Source organism: Pseudorasbora parva, chromosome 1 (assembly GCF_024679245.1).
Source record: "Pseudorasbora parva isolate DD20220531a chromosome 1, ASM2467924v1, whole genome shotgun sequence".
Taxonomy (NCBI): Eukaryota; Metazoa; Chordata; class Actinopteri; order Cypriniformes; family Gobionidae; genus Pseudorasbora; species Pseudorasbora parva.
This window is the reverse complement of record NC_090172.1, coordinates 19,302,692-19,309,012: the sequence shown is the minus strand read 5'-3', so window position 1 is coordinate 19,309,012 and position 6,321 is coordinate 19,302,692.

The window sequence follows — 6,321 nt, the reverse complement described above, 5'->3', positions numbered from 1 at the left end:
GCCTAAATCTGGCAAACGGGAGCGGACCGCCCAAGTGCCATCATTCCACGCGGGTAGTGGGCCAGATGAAAGTGTAAAGTGTGGGCCGGATCTGGGCCAGAGCAATTTTGCTATCTGGGCCAGATGTGGGCCAGTTCTGCTTCATGCGTTTTGTTCATGGCTGACATGCGGCGTTGCTATGGCTTGATTGCGGCCTAAATCTGACAAACGGGAGCGGACCGCCCAAGTGCCATCATTCCACGCGGGTAGTGGGCCAGATGAAAGTGTCAAGTATGGGCCGGATCTGGGCCAGAGCAATTTTGCTATCTGGGCCAGATGTGGGCCAGTTCTGCTTCATGCGTTTTGTTCATGGCTGACATGCGGCGTTGCTATGGCTTGATTGCGGCCTAAATCTGACAAACGGGAGCGGACCGCCCAAGTGCCATCATTCCACGCGGGTAGTGGGCCAGATGAAAGTGTCAAGTGTGGGCCGGATCTGGGCCAGAGCAATTTTGCTATCTGGGCCAGATGTGGGCCAGTTCTGCTTCATGCGTTTTGTTCATGGCTGACATGCGGCGTTGCTATGGCTTGATTGCGGCCTAAATCTGGCAAACGGGAGCGGACCGCCCAAGTGCCATCATTCCACGCGGGTAGTGGGCCAGATGAAAGTGTCAAGTGTGGGCCGGATCTGGGCCAGAGCAATTTTGCTATCTGGGCCAGATGTGGGCCAGTTCTGCTTCATGCGTTTTGTTCATGGCTGACATGCGGCGTTGCTATGGCTTGATTGCGGCCTAAATCTGACAAACGGGAGCGGACCGCCCAAGTGCCATCATTCCACGCGGGTAGTGGGCCAGATGAAAGTGTCAAGTGTGGGCCGGATCTGGGCCAGAGCAATTTTGCTATCTGGGCCAGATGTGGGCCAGTTCTGCTTCATGCGTTTTGTTCATGGCTGACATGCGGCGTTGCTATGGCTTGATTGCGGCCTAAATCTGGCAAACGGGAGCGGACCGCCCAAGTGCCATCATTCCACGCGGGTAGTGGGCCAGATGAAAGTGTCAAGTGTGGGCCGGATCTGGGCCAGAGCAATTTTGCTATCTGGGGAACAACTGGCAAATCATATTCATAAATTCATGAATATTGAATATTAAATCCCTTTTGAGTTAATTATTCCCCGAGACATTAAACTCATGAGTCGTTGTTGTTACACAGTCATGTGTAAATTGTAGAAAAAAAAAAAAAAAAAAAAAAATATATATATATATATATATATATATATATATATATATATATATATATATATATATATATATATATATATTATAAGATGTACACAATATTATGCATTATAAGGCTTTAACATTGCTGGAGGTATTGTATCCAAGTCAAGTAATACTTATAGACAAAAAATAAAATGGCTATTTATGTAAAACAAATTATCTAGTAAAATAAATAGATTTATTAGAAAATATTTATTCAAAATATAAATTTTATAACATTATAAAAACAAAACATCCTTCTACAACAAAGTAAAAATGTATGAAAGAATAAATAAACAGTATTTCTGACCAAACATTGTTACATGGAAAGAGATGAGGTAAACATGTAGCTAATTTGAGTTTTTTTTAATGATATTATAAATGGTAAATGGTAAATGGACTGCATTTATATAGCGCTTTTATCCAAAGCGCTTTACATTTTTGCCTCACATTCACCCATTCATACACCAACGGCGATGTCAGCCATGTAAGGCGCCATCCAGCTCGTCGGGAGCAGCTGGGGTTGGGTGTCTTGCTCATGGACACCTCGACACTTGGTCAGGTGGAACCGGGGATTGAACCACCAACCTTTCGGTTTGTAGACAACCTACATGAGCCACTGAGCCACTGCCGCCCTATTATGTCTATCTATTCAATACATCAAAAAACAGGAGTAACTGTTATAATAGACTGCAGTAGGAGTGAACAAGGAATAAAATATTTAATTTGCTTTCTGACTAAAAGGGGATTAATGACACTAATATGATGATTGAAGTATATGGGAAATACGTAGAACCAGAAGATGGCAGTATTGCAAGATCAAGGATGCAAAAGCTGCCGTTACAACCCGAAGATGATACGTAATTTGTAGATGGTCCCTAAAAAAAACAACTCTCCATAGAGGTAAGCGTGTTTATCTGCTTTTGAAAGACGTCGAGTTCTACAGAAACATGTGTTGTAGTATGTTCTCATAACAGTCAATAATGATAAATAACCGAAGTTTGCCTTTTTTAATAAAGATTCATGAAGTTATTGAACGCGGAAGTTTGAATGTGCGAATATAAAACCAACTTTACTGACGTCTCAGGCAAGCGTATCCAGCGTGGGTTTTCCATTTCACCCAGAGGAATTCAAAAGCGCAACTTCACGATCTGCTCGTGTGTTTTCACCAAAAACTCTCACTCTCATGCCGCATTCAGCGTTCTCGCAGCAACACGCAAACATCAACACAAACAACTGCACGATCTATACGGTCCGTTTCAGTTTCAGCCGGCAGCTGCCGACGCTTTCACGTCCGCCCCTTAATTCGGCCGGCACTATCGCGGCCGCAGACATTAGTTCCGCGTCTGTTCGCAATAGTTCCACGGCCTCTTCGACAGTGTTACCTTTCACCCTCCCACAGGTAAGTATAGCTTCTTCTGTTCTTCTTTCCACGCTTCCAATATTTCTGTGCTTTCTGGCTTTTATTTTCTGTTAAATCGAGAAAAGCTATATTATACATTTGTCCTCTGCTATTGGAGCAGGTCCAAAGCATGAGGCTGCCTCTGAAAACGGTCCTAGTCTCCCCCCCTTTTAATTTCTACTCTGCTATAGGTGCAGACCCAAGCGTGAGGCTGCCTCCGCAAACGGTCCTGCCCCCCCACCCCCTATTTCTCCGCCGCCATTGGAGCCGATCCAAGCATGGGGTTGCTCCCCAAGCTTTCTATCCTCCAACCTTATTCCATCCAGCTTCTGCTTCCTCTACAGTTCCTTGCCTCCTTCTCAACTGCATTGCTCTAACAATTCCTGCTACATCATTACTATGGATCCATCACCTGTCTGATTGATCGCCCCAGGTGGCTGGTCCCAGTATAGCTCATAAGCCCCGCCCCTCCGTGGTTTCTAATGGATACGAGTTAAACTAAACAATCAAATTACACTTTATATTGTCCAAGATGTTTTCTGTCTTTTAAGGCAGTTTTATCACTATGATTTTATTTCAAGTATTTGTTTTAAATAAGTTTAGCTTAGTTAGTTGTTTGATGCTATAAAAGTTGTCACTGAGGAACCAGCAGACTTTTTCAGGAGAAGAATGGAATTTTTATCTTAATTTCTATTTTTCCCAGATTTTGGCATTAATATTAAGAGCATTAGCCTGAAGGTGGACACCGTTCCAACCTCAGCATTGCAATCCTACTGGACAACTTGGAGAGCTTTCAAACAATTTCACTCCTACAACCAACTTGTTTTCCCAAATTCTCCCTCTTTTTTCATTTTTTTTTTCATTCATCTCATATCTCAGATATGAGATGTCCACCCAATCTAGTACCATCAAAGTCTATCTCGGCTGCTTTCAATTTCTAATCTACAACCATCCATCCAACCATCTATGATCTCTAAGTTTTAAACAAGAACACCAGCCGTTTCCTCATCAAAAGCAATAAACGGATCAATTTAAAAAAACTGCCTTTTCATTCCCATCTTCAATCTCCCGACACCCATCCAGCAATATCAATATCTTTCCTTCTCCATTGCCACAGGGAGGTGCAGATCTCCTCACATCTCGACCCGCCGTTTCCTGATGAGAACAACCTTCCTGTCACCAGGCAGTGAAATTCATTAAAAAAGCTTCAGCAAATCCCCACCCACTCTGGTATTTAGGCTTACTTGTATTCACTTCACTTCTTCCGCAATGGAGCAGACACCACCGCAGGCCAAAAAGGACTGCCACACCATCAATTAAACTACTGGGTTGGTGGTCCTCAGAGGCCTTTCGATTTTACCTTGTTCGGACCTCAACCTCATCAAACAAGCCATCTTCGCTTGATGCTGCAGTGCTCTGCCAATTTGATACTGCCGCTGCAGTATTTGGCTTTACTAGATATCACCGTTGTAGTCCTTCACTTAATGCCACAGTCCCTTGCTTGATGCTCCAGGGCTTCGCTTGCCACTACAGTGCTCCTCCATTTTAATGCTGCCACTGCAGTGCTCCTACTATTTAATGATGCCACTGCAGTGCTCCTCCAGTTTGATGCTGCCACTGAAGTGCCCCTACTATTTAATGCTGCCACTGCAGTGATCTGTCATTTTGCCGCTGCAGTGCTCCTCCTATTTGATGCTGCCGCTGCATTGCTCCTCCAGTTTGATGCTGCTGCTGCGCTCCTCCTATTTGATACTGCCACTGCGGTTCTCCTCCTATTTGATGCTGCAGTGCTCCTCCTATTTTGATGCTACAATGCTCCGCCATTTTGACACTGCCGCTGCAGTGCTCCTCCTATTTGATGCTGCCGCTATAGTCCTTCTCCAGTTTAATGCTGCCACTTGCAGGGATCCTCCCTTTTAATGCTGCCGCTGCAGTGCTCCTCCTATTTGATGCTGCCACTGCAGTGCTCCGCCATTTTGATGCAACCGCTACAGTGCTCCGCCATTTTGACACTGCCGCTGTAGTGCTCCTTCTATTTGATGCTGCCACTGCAGTGCTCCGCCATTTTGACGCAACCTCTGCAGTGCTCCGCAATTTAACGCTGCTGCTGCAGTGCTCCACCATTTTGATGCACCTCGTATTTAATGCTGCCGCTGTAGTGCTCTTCTTATTTAATGCTGCCGCTGCTGTGCTCCACCATTTTGACACTGCCATTGCAGTTCTCCTCCTAATGGATGCTGCCACTGCAGTGTTCCCCCTATTTGATGCCGCCGCTGCAGTGTTCCTCCTATTTGATGCTGCAGTGTTTCTCCTATTTTTGATGCTACAGTGCTCCGCCATTTTGACACTGCCGCTGCAGTGCTCCTTCTATTTGATGCTGCCGCTGCAGTGCTCCGCAATTTAACGCTGCTGTAGCAGTGCTCCACCAATTTGATGTTGCCGCTGCCGTGCTCCGCAATTAGACATTGCTGCTGCAGTGCTCCACCAGTGTAATGCTGCCACTGCAGTGCTCCTCCTATTTAATGCTGCCGCTGCAGTGCTCCTCCTATTTAATACTGCCTCTGCAGTGCTCCTCCTATTTAATGCTGCCTCTGCAGTCCTCCTCCTATTGCATGCTGCCACTGCAGTGCTTCGCAATTTGATGCTGCAGTGCTCAGCAATTTGATTCTGCACACTGCAGTGCTGCACCAATTTTATGAGGCGTGCTTACCTTTTGATGCTGCCACCGCAGTACTCCGCCAATTTGATGCTGCAGTGCTTCTCCTATTTGATGCTGCCATTGCAGTGCTTCGCTAATTCGTGACTGCCGCTGCAATCCTTTGCTTGATACTGCCGCTGCAGTGCCCAGTGCTCCACAATTTAATATTGCCGCTGTAGTGCTCCTCCAATTTGATGCAGCCGCTGTAGTGCTTCTCAATTTGATACTGCCACTGCAGTGCTTCGTTATTTTGTGACTGCCGCTGCCATGCTTTGCTTGATACTGCCGCTGTAGTGCCCCGCTAATTTGAGACTGCTGCTACAGTGCTCTGCCATTTTGAGACTGCTGCTGCAGTGCCCTGCCATCTTGAGACTGCCGCTACAGTGCTCTGCCAATTTGAGACTGCCGCAGCAGTGCCATGCCATTTTGAGACTGCCGCTGCAGTGCCCCGCCATCTTGAGACTGCCGCTGCAGTGCCCCGCCATCTTGAGATTGCCGCTGCAGTGCCCCGCCATCTTGAGACTGCCGCTGCAGTGCCCCGCCATCTTGAGACTGCCGCTGCAGTGCCCCGCCATCTTGAGACTGCCGCTGCAGTGTTTTGCTCAATGCTGCTGCATTGCCCCTCCATTTTGAGACTGCCGCTCCAGTGCCCCACCAATTTGAGAATGCTGGTGGCTGCTGCAGTTCCCCGCCAGTTTGAGAATGCTGCTGCAGTGCTTTGCTTGAAGCTGCTGCAGTGCCCCACCAATTTGAGAATGCTGAAGGCTGCTGAAGTGTCTTGCCAGGTTGAGAATGCTGCCGCAGTGCTTTGCTCGATGCTGCTGCAGTGCCCTGCCATTTTGAGACTGCTGCTGCAGTGTTTGCTCTGCTGCTGCAGTGCCCCACCATTTTGAGACTGCTGTTGCAGTATTTGCTCTGCTGCTGCAGTGCCCCGCCAGTTTGAGAATGTTGCTGCAGTGCCCTGCCAATTTGGGAAAGCTGCTGCA